We start from the raw sequence: 14,033 nt of genomic DNA, 5'->3' as shown, positions 1-14,033 counted from the left end.
CTTTTGGTTCAATTGTGTTGAGGAAAAAAAAAAGAGAGAAGAAAGTAATTACTGGCAATTATTTCTCCCAAACATGCCCAGAGACCCCATTCCGCTTGGATTGAGCTGACTTTTAAAAAAATTATACATGCGGGCCCAAGAATCGCTAAATGGATCGTCAGAGAGTGATTGATAAAATTGGGCCCACATTTAGCGACCCACAATGGAGCAGATTGGACCCAAATCTCCAGAACCATTAGAGATGCTCTAACACTATTATATTAAAAATGTGCACGTACTGATTGATCTTAGTTCAACGCTATAACCTCTCATCATTCAAAAAGAAAAGTCAAGAGTTCGTAAAGTGGGGTTTATTGTAATTTTAGTAAGAGAACTTAAAATTTTATGGATACTTAGTACAAAAATGAGAATTTTATAAGTACATATATATGACTAATACCAATTTTTTATTTCAGTGAAAGCAATTGTCCCCACGACTACTAAATAGGAATGTGCCTGTGTAAAACATTATGTATTATATGCTTGTCAAATTAATAGATAAATCGTCTCAATGTAATGAGTTGCATGTGCATTAAAACTATATATTTTTTATACATAATAGGATCTTGATTTTAATAACACGAATCAGAATTTTCTCTCAGAGTACTTTCAAATGCACCAAACATTTGACAGGTGTTAAAATTACGAATCGTGCATGTAATGAACTCAAAATACAATTAGAAATTAAACATTAAGATTTTTATAATGTTAAAATTTCAGTTTTTGTATTTTTTCAATTCCTTGTATTTTTTAAAACATACACACACAAATAACATTATTATCATCATTTGGGGGATTTGGCGGGAGATAAATGCCAGACTCCATGGGACTTGCTCTAGACCTCTGGGGGCTGTAGGCTGTAGCTAAACACATGTTTTATGAAGTTCCTGATGTTCATCACTAATCAATTTTCGAGCTTCTATAGAGTTTTTCAGGTCACTTTTTTTAGTTTGTACTGGAAGAAGGGTTTATCATTAAGTATAATCTTACTATGTTATTACGAGGGTATCATCTCTGTGCACCTGTAAGTCTAACTCTTGATCTTTTATTATAATATCATACCAATTATGAAAAAAAAAAAAAAATTTATTATATAGAAAACGAAAATATAGTATAGAGAAGAGCATCTCCAATGACTTTGTCCAATTTTGGCTATTCAACAAATCCACGTTAGCATTTTTCAAGAGCAGTATCAGTCTTTTCAAGAGTCACGTTAGCATTTTGAAATTTTGAAATTTTATTTATTGCATGTAGTTCAAAGGTGATTTTAAAAAATGTTAATATTTTAATATTTTTATTAAAAAAACTTTTATGATTTTTTTCTAACAGTTATTTTTTTTTATTTTATTTTTATTTTTTTATATATATAGAAATAGTTATTTGCTTATCTCATCATCACTACATTCATCTTTATCATTCTAACAAAATATCAATTCCCATCTTCTTCAATCTAAATAATCTAATGGTTTCCTCATCAAGATCTTTTAATAATTAAATTGTTTGTTGATTAAAATGTTTAGTAAATTATTTTTTTGATGTATACAATACTATATCCATTATCATTTGATGAATTTATTTATAAATTTCATTTTGTTAGGGAAAAACAAGCCAATGTAGTCCTTAAGATACTGTTTTGGTCAGCAGGTGTGCAAAAAATAAAGTTTTAAAAAACAAATTGAATTTTTTCCTTTTTTTTTAATCCAAAAAAGTCTTTAAAACACTATTCCTGCCAAATGGTGCCTTAACTGCTTTTTGGTTCAATTGTGTTGAGGAAGAAAAAAAAAATAAGAAAAAGCCAAAAAAGTAATTTCTGGCAATTGTTTATCCTAAACATGCTCTGAGACCCAATTCTGCTTGGATTGAGCTGATTTTTAAAAAAAATTATATATGCGGGCCAAAGAATCGCTAAATGGGTCGTCAGAGTGTGATTGATAAAATTGGGCCCACATTTGGTGATCCACAATGAAGCAGATTGGGCCCAAATACGATCTTAATTCAACCCTATAACCTCTCATCATTCAAAAAGAAAAGTGAAGATTTCGTAAAATGAGGTTTATTGTAATTTTAGTAAGAGAAACTTAAAATTTTATGATACTTCGTAGAAAAAAGAGAATTTTATACGTACATATGACTAATACCAATTTTTTGTTTCAGTGAGAGCAATTGCCTCCCAGGACTACCAAATAGGAATGCGCCTGTGTACAATATTATATATTATATGCTTGTCAAATTAATAGATAAATAGTCTCAATGTAATTAGTTGCATGTGGATTAAAACTGTTAAAACATACTTTTTATGTACTTAAAAATTTTGACCCTCCTTTTATACGAGAGAGGATCATGATTTTATCACACGAATGAGAATTTTCTCTCAAGTATCAAGTACATCAAACAATTGATAGGTGTTAAAATTACGAACCATGCATGTAATTAACTCAAAATACAATTAGGAGTTAACAATAAGATTTTTATAATGTTTAAATTTCACGAACAAGGGTGCAAAATAATACCAATTATTGAGTGTTCCTAGCCCCCAGTGATGCTTTCAACATTTTATTATCTTCTCAATCTTTGACGTTTCTGGTCCGCCAAAGGGCTGACACAAACACTAAAAGAAAATCAAAGGTAAAGAAGAATCCAATATAGCATACAAAAAAAAATGTCTTCCCAACAACATCATGCAGGCATTTACATAAATATATCTTTTTGAATTTCTTCCCAATGTTTTCATTAAAACTAAGGAAAAAGGAATTCAAAATTTCACTCTGTTAATTCAAAGCGACCATATACTTTAAGCACCATGGTGGATCAATCAGTTTTTTTTTTTTTTTTGGTAATGGCTTTCTGGTGAACAGGAGACTAGAACTTCCAAACCGTTAATTTGTCACCTTGGTTCAAACAGCCAAGAACATTTTTAAATAGCAAATTAAATCTACAAATTCACATAAGGATGTATGTGCTACACGTGATGAGCTGAAAGAGCATCGTGTGGAGGATCCAATTTTTATTGTGTTTGGGTTTCTGTGCAAGTGTGTTTGTGTGCATGCATGTTTTGCTGCTATTCAACAAAGGGCTATACACTCTGAACAAATGAATTGCTTCACAAACAGGTAGTCAACGGATAGTCCTCATCAGAAATACAATCTCAGTTGAACAAGTACAAAAGGGTAATTTAGTTAAAATTCCTCTCCACTGTCGAAAAATAAAGCAACAAAAGAAGACAAAATTAATGTCTTTAAGAAACATGATGCACAAATGTACCAAATACTAACGCTAAAACGTGAAAGGAAAAAGGAAATGCAACATCATACGAGCACTCAAATTCAAACACAGTAACGGGCTTGAATCAGATTCTACTAGTTTGACTGCTCAACTTGGCTTTAAAATACTTGGAATCCTATTGGACCTTAAATATGTCTTGAGTTCTTGAAATCAGGGATCAGTTCAATTGAGTTAATCCTGAATCAATGTACTCATAAAGTTTAAATGATTTTTAAAAGCCAAGAACCTTGTCATGTTAAGCCCAAGGGACGGAAGGTTAATTAAGAACTACGCTTGTTAGTTAAAGCTGGCATGTGGCCTTAGGCCCTACCACATGTCTAAAGGGATTAGTCTCGTCCAAAAGATGGGACACCCCTCTAGTCACCCAAAAAAAGGGAGGGGGAACCTGGAGTCCATTTGGAGTGTATGCACTTAAAGCAAATGAAAAATAGATTTATGCATATACAGTATATCAAATTGACTTTCTCATTACTTAAATCCTGGAATTTATGTTTGCCTCGCTCACATTGACCCCATCACTGGAAACCAGAAGGGTAAAAGAATCCAACCAACATCAATGCACTAATGCAATATCAGAGATATTTCAACAGCTACGATTTGAAGTGTTCCCTAAATCATGGCACCGTTGGCAAATAAAAAATTTATATAACTACTGGCATATCTGTTGTCTTAGTTTTGAGTCACAAAAAAGGCATGGAGCAGAGTATAAGTTGCCTCCCAAAAATGTACATAGCTGTCTGCTATCAGAGAGTGAATCACCATAGAGAATTTGATTAGGAGATAGTTAATTGGAAAGAAGAGTTTGAGATTTTCCTCGCTGCCAGAAAGAAAAGCATGGAGAGGATAATTGAGAGTGTTACTTGGACTAGAAGGTGTCAGCTTCCCGATAAGAAAAAAAGTTCTCCAAGATGACATATATAACGAAGTAACTGAAATCAAATATGGAAGCATGATGGTATGCTAAAATCCCAAATAATTAAGATGGCCTTGAATAGGTGTGTTGCACCTGCCTTTGGGATTTTGGCTACATTGGTCGAGGTTTGTAATTTTGAGTAGATTGTGAGTTTCCCAAAGGAAAAACAAGAAATGTGCCACGAAGAGGGCAACCTAAGAGAGGTTACATAGAACAGAAACTATAGGTAGAACTACTGTGAGCGGTCTAAAATTTGACCCTTGTTTCTTTCTTCATATTGTAAAGAGGATCAAAGCCCGTGCGCACGATTCCTTTCCTTATATGGCCATTGAGATAGCACTCCCTTCTGTAACAACTATTGATCTCACATTGGAACAGACAATCACAATGGGAAGGTTAGTCTTCGCAAGAGGGAAAAGGAGCTAGAGTGAAGTAGTCTAGACAAAAATCCACAGAAAAATATGTTAGTTTAAATAAACTAGAGGGAAAAATATGTTTGTTTACAGCTCAGACTCTGACTCATCTCTTTCTACCAGTTCTGAGGCTTTTGGTATTTTAGTCGAGATTCACAACACAAAACTACCTATGCACAGATTATTGCAAAAGTTTTTATAATTGTCAATTAAAATTCTGATCCTATTTTTCAGAAGGAGCACCTACATGTGAAACTCTTTCTTAACAATAGAAGAAAACAAAGCTATAGAAATAACTACCCATAATGCCTATAAAATGGGCAAAGGAAGTGTTGATAGTAGTTCTTAGAGATGAGGAGACAATTCCACGTTGGTCAAGAATGCTGAAGTTAGAGTCCAAATGGGAACCCAAGCAACACGAGAGATTCTTCTTTGAGATTGAGAGAGGGAAGGCAGAAATAAATACCCAAGTAACTCGAGCTCCAGGGTAGTTGGTCCTGCTTTTAATAACTAACCTTCCTATATTTATACTAGTTCCTCTGGTCAAGAACCTCCGGTTACGAGGGCGGACCCTCCGTTATCTGCAGGCTCTTCGACCGTGCCTCTGTCTGATGGGACACAGCTTGGTGGCCCAAGGCGATTATTATAGTGGTTCGAGGAAGGGGTCACTTCCCACATTAAATGCGGGTCAAGTCAGAAAGTTGGCAAAATTAATGCGCCATTGTGATATGAGCTCGAGCTTTGGGTAGTGAAAATCCTCTCCCTCTCGTGCTGGCCTCCTCTCGAGGCGTCACCTTGGGTTCTAGCCGCCTGTCCACTATGCCTCAGATTCCCGAAGCCAAAGATGGGTGAGAGAGGTCCTTCAGGAGTCTGCCTTCTAGGCTCCTTAAGACTATGGTCCCTGCTCGACCCAGGGTCAGGCGACCAAGCCAGCTCGAGGCGAGCTGCTCCTTTACAGTTGAAACTCTATTATGCAAGATAGAGCTTCATATCCAGTGTGTAAGAAGGTACTTATCCTACTAGAGAAGGGTAGCTCCACAGAGGAGAGAAGGGTAGCGACCCCTTCCTCGCATCAGGTTCTCAGCTTGAGGGGATAAGTAGCTCGAGATCACTTAGTGGGATGCCAGGCAGATATTGGCGTGGTCCAATTAGGAGCAACCAAGTGTAATCCTTTTATAGCTATGATACGTGGCATGCGGCCGTGGCAGAGCTCGTCAACAGGAAGTAACTTGTGATTATAACTTGAACAAGTATGCAATTGGCCATTAGCCCAATGGTATAAGCTCTCCTCCCTCAAAAGGAAGGTGAGGGTTGCAGTGTGCTATTTGTGAATGTGTGTGAGTACTTACCTAACCCGAAAAAAAAAAAAAAAAAAATGACCAAAACCCAAATACTTCTAAACCCTCATTGAAACGCCTTTTCTTTAATATAGGTGAGGTTTTAAAAACTCTCATTGGAACCCAGCATGCATTATTGTTGAAAGGTTAAATTTCCCAGTGAGTAACAGGCCTTGATTAAATAAATAGCACAAGCCAAATACCCAATTCATCAAGAAGATTACAAACATAGAGCTTTTGGGCTAGTCACCAATGTGTTAGTAACTCCATCCATTGGCAATTCAAATTACTACTAATTAATAAATGGCAGAGAACCCAACAAGCATCTCTAATCCAAGATTAAATTAATATATAATAATCAAACAATTACTAAGATTCTGTCCTCCAAGCACATTCAATATGATAATAGCATGTCTAAGAACTCTGAAATTGTTCAGAAAATGGGTACTAAACTAAAAGCCAAAAATAAACAAGATTATATGTAATGTATAACACATATACCAATATTCAGAGTCACAAAAGTAAAAGCTAATGAGTTCAGAAAGTGAGAGACGAACCCAATTTCAAAAATATCCAATTTCAGAGAGCTGCTATGGTTCTTGAATTCTCGGAGCTCAATCTAAGTGGAGAGAGGTGTATTTTGTATATACAAAATGTATAGATATACCAACACATATATGTATGTATTATGAAAAGGTAATTCATCCTCATCCCACTGTTCGCGTTATATTTAAACTAACATATTTTTTTCCTAGTTTTTAAACTAAAATATTAACAATCAAAAAGTTCACACATAGAATTTTGGATATATTACTCACTTCTCTTTATATTTGGACAAATAATAGATGGGTAAACCTTTCAATATTTATCACTATAATCTCCCGAGATTTGCTGGTTGTACTCAACGACACTTCTAGTAACGTTTATTAGTTTGATCTCCTTGAGATTTGCTGGGGTGTGCTCAACGACACTTCTAGTATTTTCTTTCTGATGAACGTGTTCACCAGATTTATAAAATGATAATTTTGCCCTTCCATTGTATAAAATGTAATATATCATTTGGTCCCATATTAGTTGTCTATTTTTGCTATTAGGAAATTTTAAAAAGGACATGCAATTAATGCATTGTCCCCTTTCAAAATTACCAAGTTATCCTCTAAAGTTTAAATAGGTAAGTATATAATTAGGTTTTGAAATTTTGAAAAACTTGAAGGGTAATTATGAAAAGATTGTTTTGTTTTGATTTACAGTAATTTTTTTTTTTATAATACTTATGCTACGTTTGGTGTGCAGGAATGGAATGGAATGGAATGTCCATTCCAACCAATCGTTTGTTTGGTGTGCAAGAATGGAATGGAATGACCATTCCAATTAAATGAAAATTGATTCCAGGGAATGAAAATCCATTCCATTACTAAACTTATGGAATGGTCATTCTATTCCATAGTAAGATTAAATATTTTTGTAATATTTCCAATAAGCCCTTCATCATATTCCAAAAAGGCAATAGACCAAAAATCTTTCACATTCCATTTTTTACATTTCTCGAGCTTCTTTATTAGACATGGTAAAGGTCTTTCACCTTCACTCTCTTCTGAATATACCCAGAACTGACATTGACAAAAAGTTACAGAACCTTCAACCATGTTATATATTATTGAGATTGATATATCATTAAATATATGTATATATATATTTTTCCTAGTTGGTACTTCATACACACTTGTTTCTTCTGAGACTTGAACCCCTAATCTCTCTTTGGGAGGTAAAAAACTGATACCGCTAGGTCACTGCCTGTATATATATATTATATATTATTGAGATTGATATCAATCTTAATATATATATATATATATATATATATATATATATATATATATATTAGTCTTTCCATCAGCTTCTTAAGTTAAGTATTCAACCCATTTTTGTATAAAATTGTAGTGATAAAATATTCATTAGATTGATTTTATTAAAAAATAATGAAAAGGGTATTTTTGAGAAAAATCATTCCATTCCATATTTAATGATAGTCAACCAAACAATAGAATGGTAATAATCATTCCATTTCATAACGATTCACCGTGTCACACCAAATATTAGAATGGTAATACTCATTCCATTCCATTTTCATTATCATTCCATTCAAAGTTGCATTTCATTTCATTCCTGCACACCAAATGTTGCCTTAGGTCCTACAATATATAATAAAGGGTTAAGTGCATTAAACACCCCTGGACTTTTTTCTCTGTTTCAGAAAACCCCCCTGAACTATCAAAAAGACATTTAACCCCCCAAACTATTATATTAGTTGCAAACTGTTAGTTACCGTCCAAAATTTAACGCCCAGAAAGCGCGTGAGATAGACGCGATTAAGCAAAATTTTAGAATGGCCAAAATATCCTTATGACTATTAAATAAATATTATATACAAATATACATCACTCTCTTCCATTTCCATATATATATATATATATATATAAAGCTGCATCTGCCGTCCTCTCCTCTCTCCAACTACCTTCACCATTTGTCCATGGCCAACACCACCATCGACCGTCCATGGCGCCACCACCACCGCTCTCCCTTCCCCCACAAAGATGCCTCATCCCTCAGAACCACCTCCAACTCCACCATATATGGCTGCCGCCACTCCCTCTCTCTCCAATCTACCTCTTTCTCTTTTTTTATTTCACTTTTTGACCTCCAACTCCGACAATGACAAGAACGATGAAGAGGTGAAAAATCAGTCAGTGATCTGAAAGTCGTCTTCAAGCCGAAACATCGCTAGTTGGAGCAGCTCATCGGCGCGGCCTAGGCAGCAGGCAACGGGCTTCGCAGCGGCCAATTCTGTGTCGAGGAAGGCAGAGGTGTCGGTGAATTTGCAATATTATCTCTGATTTGAATTTGCCTGATTGTACACAGAGAGAGCTACTATAATATACATATATAGTCCTCTCTTAAACCTCCACTCTTCTTGTGAATCTCCATTTTTTGTTCCTGTTCTATGTTCCTCATCATTGCTTATTTGAATCACTTTCTCTCTCTACTCTCTCTCTTTCTAGGATCTCTCTCTATTTTGGTTGATTTTGGTTGGTAGTCAATATGCCCTTCCCTTAATTGCTTTTCCAATCATGTTATAAAAATACGAAGCTTGAATTTTTGAGTTGATTGAAGTTGTTAATGATATGGGTATCCTTCAATTGGGTTGGATCTGTTGATAAATGTGTTTAATTTTCATTTTAAGCGCCGCCATGGGAGATGACGGTGATGGCGTCCATGGATGGGGAAGAGGCAAGAAGAAAATTTGTTATATATATATATATATACACACAAGTATTTTTACTTATCAAAATATATATACATACGAGTACTACAGTTTTTTTAATACATTTAAATTAGTACTAATTGAGTTGTCATCCTTTAATTGGAGGGAATTATTTTTTGTTTGGTCAGCAAAATTATTGATTAAGATAGGATGACTTGTCAAATTTTGATTTGATAGAGGGATTACAAATGCCACATCAACACCCAAAGTAATGAAAGGAGTAGTTTCATTAATGGACAGAATGGTAATTTCATTTCTTTCTTAACGGTTGTTTGACAGTGTGGGGTAAATTGCAACACTCTTAGGGGGTGTTTTTTTTTAATTCAGGGGGGTTTGGTGCAATCTGATCATAGTTGAGGGAGGTTTAATGCACTTAACCCTATAATAAATGAACAAATCCTATTTTATATTAATTAAATTTCTGTATCTGATTTGGTAAATGATTATTACCCATCATCTTTGATTTAGTAATTAAAAATGATGTGTCCATTTTTTTAAATGGGAACAGTCCTAAATGTAAGGATGGATTATTAATAGGCAAAAGAGCAAAAAAATACGCCTAAACTATATCATTTTTGCATAATATCCTGAACTATTTTTAGAAGTAAGTTTCTCTACTCAACTATTAAAAGCAAACAAAACGCCCCCTTTAAGGCCATCAGATATAACTTTCCGACAGGCAAAGTGATACAATTACTAATTTACCCTTATTTATTTATTTATTTAAAAAAAACATAAAATTGACGAATGTGAAATATCAATAATACCCTTAATAGTTAATACCGGAAAATAAACAAAAACTTCAAAACTTTATAACAAGTTGGGACAGGAAGCAAAGAATCAAAGTTCCAAGTATTGAACAGTGAAACCAAGAACAAGAAATAATTCGTATCTTTATAATTGATAAAGACTTTTTTAATGCATTTAAAGGACCGAATAGTGCTTTGAATATCTAACCCAATGTATGCATATCACATACGTAGTATCACCAACCATGGGCTCAAGATTTCTCTAACTATAAATCAAAACCTAATTAATCATCCTACAAGATACAATAAGATCTCAGATTCGGTCAGACGTGAACTGGATCGAGAATAAATGAACAAAAAGTCATCTAAGCAATCAATTGAAAAAAATTAAAAATATATAGTCTAAAGAGAAACATCAAGAAAGAAACGCAAGAAATCAAGAACATACCAACGTCTTCATCGGAAGAATCCCAGGGATAGAATCCAAACGGATAGTCGCGGAGGAAATTGCCGGAATTGGGAGCTTTTGCTTTGAAATGGACGAAGGAAGAGAGCGATTGAGGGCGAAGAAGAGAGAAATTGGCGAGCGAAGTGAGAGGTGAGGGAGAGAGAGAGAGAGGGAAAGGTTTCTTTAGAGCGATAAGTAGAAGTGAGAGAAGAAGAAAGAGTGGAGAAACAGAGGGCACCGGTTTTTGCCGTTGTAGAGAGAGTGTGTGTAACTGTGTTTAGAAAGAGAGAGAGAGGGGGGGTGTTTGGCTCTTTTTAAAAAACAAATTGAATTTTTTTTCCTTTTTTTAAGCACTATTCCTGCCAAATAGTGCCTTTAACGGCTCTTTTTGTTCAACTGTGTTGATGAAGGAAAAAAGAAAAAAGCCAAAAGCCAAAAAAGTAATTTCTGGCAATTGTTTCTCCCAAACATGCCCTGGGACCCAATTCTGCTGGGATTGAGCTGATTTTTTTAAAAAAAAATTATACATTCGGCCCGGAAATCGCCGAATGGGTCGTGAGAGAGTGATGGATAAATTTGGGCTCACATTTGGCGACCCACAATGTAACAGATTGGGCCTAAATTTCTAGGACCGTTGGAGATGCTCTAACACTATTATATTAAAAATGTGCACGTACCAATCAATCTTCGTTTCATTCAAAAAGAAAATGGAAGAGTTTATTGTAATTTTAGTAAGAGTAACTTAAAATTTTATGGATAATTAGTACAAAAAAGAGAATTTTATAACTATATATGACTAATACCAATTTTTTGTTTTAGTGAGAGCAAATGCCCCCACGACTACTAAATAGGAATGTGCCTACATACAACATTATATATTATATGCTTATCAAATTAATAGATAAATGTCTCAGTGTAATGAGTTGCATGTGCATTAAAACGACATATTTTTTATGCACTTAAAAATTTTGGACCTCTTTTTATACACGAGAGGATCGTGATTTTAATAACACGAATCAAAATTTTCTCTGAATACATTCAACTGTTTGGGTGTTAAAATTACGAATCATGCATGTAATGAACTCAAAATACAATTAGGAGTTAACATTAAGATTTTTATAATGTTTAAATTTCAGTTTTTGACTAAATAGGAGTATAATCTAAATATATAAATAATTAAGTTGTGAGCTTTTTTTCATGTGAGTTCGGTTGTGCTCTCAACCATCAAATAAGATTGATGATGTTATAAATGTGACCAAATCCATTAGCTAATAATGCATTGTCCTAGTGAGAGAGTACCATCGTGATAATAGCAGACCTCATGAATAATTTATTATTTATTTTTATTTTTTGCATTAGAAAACATTCCTGAATAATGTTAGCAAAATTAGGTGGTGATAGTCAACCAAAAAAAAAAATTAGTTGGTGATCTTTTAATATAGTGGTGCCACATATTTAAAAATAGAGTTGCAAATTTGCCATGAATTATTTATGAATAACTCTGATTAAACAGAATAGAATGTCAACCAGTATTCATTAAAGCAAGTCAAGTTAGACTCATTATGATTCTAAATTTATGTGAGAAAAAACTTCACTTATTACTGAATATTTAAAATTTTAATAAGTATTAAAACATTCTCAATTTATAATCTTTATTTAAAATTTCATAACTTAAAATTAAATTTTAAAATTTACAATTTTATCAAACATCGTGCAAGTCGTATTTCTCATTACCTATGAACACATATAGTAGAGAAATATGTTCACACACACACACACATATATATATATATGAATATATAGAATAGAAAAATAAAATATCAGAGTGTAAGGTCAAGATAGTGGATGTCTTAGCCAGAGGGAGAGAAACGAAATGGAGGATACCTTATATATAGGATAAAAAAAAATGTAACTACCTTCTTCTTCTTTTATTATTTAAAAATTGATACTTACACCCCCAACTTAAAAATGTTTCCAATTCCGTAAATTGGAATAGTCTTATTTATGACTGGTTAATGGCATTCCACCAACCTCGAGCCCGTTTTGGGTCGTTGTTCGAATTAAAATTTTGAATTTATTATTAGAGTTGTCAAAAAATTATGATTTGCTGTGAGTAAAAAACGTGTTGAGTTTGATAATTACATTATTTTTTAATTTATTTGGTAACAATTTTTTTAAAATACTTCTATTACTAATTTTACAATAATTTCCTAGGATATGATGTTACCATATTTAATAATAACAACTTTATTAAAAAAGGGGTTTAATTGTTTTTTATAAAAAATGAAAATGACAAAATTGTCTAATAATTATCCAAAATTTTCAACCTAAAAAATTATAAATTGTAATTTCATTCAAATGCTCTACTAACTAAATTTGGTAATCATAAATAATACTTCAAATAAAAACATTTTTAAATCGTAGAAAAGCAATCCCAAACAGACTCCTAGGTCCACACTCTAATTATTCTAAAATAAAATTACAAAAAGGTCCAGGAGTCACACAAATAATTTTTATTGTCATGTTTGCCTCTCTCTATTAACCTAAAATTTCTTTGTCTGTCATCTTCTCTACCACGCTCTCTGTTCTCATCAATATTATTTCACATTCTTTATATCATCAAAGCTCTCCGAATATTCTTTACTTTTTTTCTCTCACTCTAAGACTACAAGCTTACCAAATCACCAACATCACATCTCTGTTACTTATAAATTCCAAAAAATTTATGGTGTTCTGTTGGATGCTATGGTTATGTTAAAAGTGGGATTATTTGAATTTGTTTTTGGATATTGTTTGTTGGTTTAGAGTTTGAATCACATGGCGTAGTTTGAGAGTATACTATTTTTGAGAAAGTTAAAGTATTTATGAGCTCTCTTGAACGGCTATGTGTAGCTGCTGGGGAGAAATTCGTATCGACGAAAATTCTAAAGAAAAAAAGAAAAGAATTCTATTGTTCGAGGAATTCGAGCAGAGCGTTCGATTATGTTTAAAGGATAAATTTGTTGTTCCGTTTTAATCTCAATCTCGATTCATCTTGATTTATTTGTTTGGATTTTCTATCCCAATTTTTTATTTATTCCTACACATTCATTGAGCTTTAAAATCATAACATAAGCTATGTTATTTTTTTGTCTTCTCTTTCATTATTGGTCTTTACAATGAGTAGAGCGAAAGAAAAAAAAACGCAAACATAGAGCGTTAAGTATAATAGTGAAACGCCAATATCATCTCCCTTATTTATTTATTGTGATATTTGACTACTCTTAATTCATTTTGAATCGAATTTCTTTGTATGAAATTTTGGAGAACTATAATAATCTATTTTTTAAATTGTCTTTATCCATCAATCAAATTTATAATATGTGATACACTAATGAAATCAAATTAATGTATGTCAAGAGTTTCATTAAATGAAACCAAACTTAATATCCAATTATTTTTCCTCTTTTTTGTTGACAAGACATGTAATTTGAAAATTTAAACATGCCATGTACCTAATATCGAAGTAATTATAACAATGACAATGATGG

This window comes from Cornus florida, unplaced genomic scaffold, assembly GCF_030987335.1.
Source record: "Cornus florida cultivar Cherokee Brave unplaced genomic scaffold, ASM3098733v1 CherokeeBrave_3.0.0_Hap2_Chr06, whole genome shotgun sequence".
Classification (NCBI taxonomy): domain Eukaryota; kingdom Viridiplantae; phylum Streptophyta; class Magnoliopsida; order Cornales; family Cornaceae; genus Cornus; species Cornus florida.
This window is presented reverse-complemented; position numbering follows the sequence as displayed.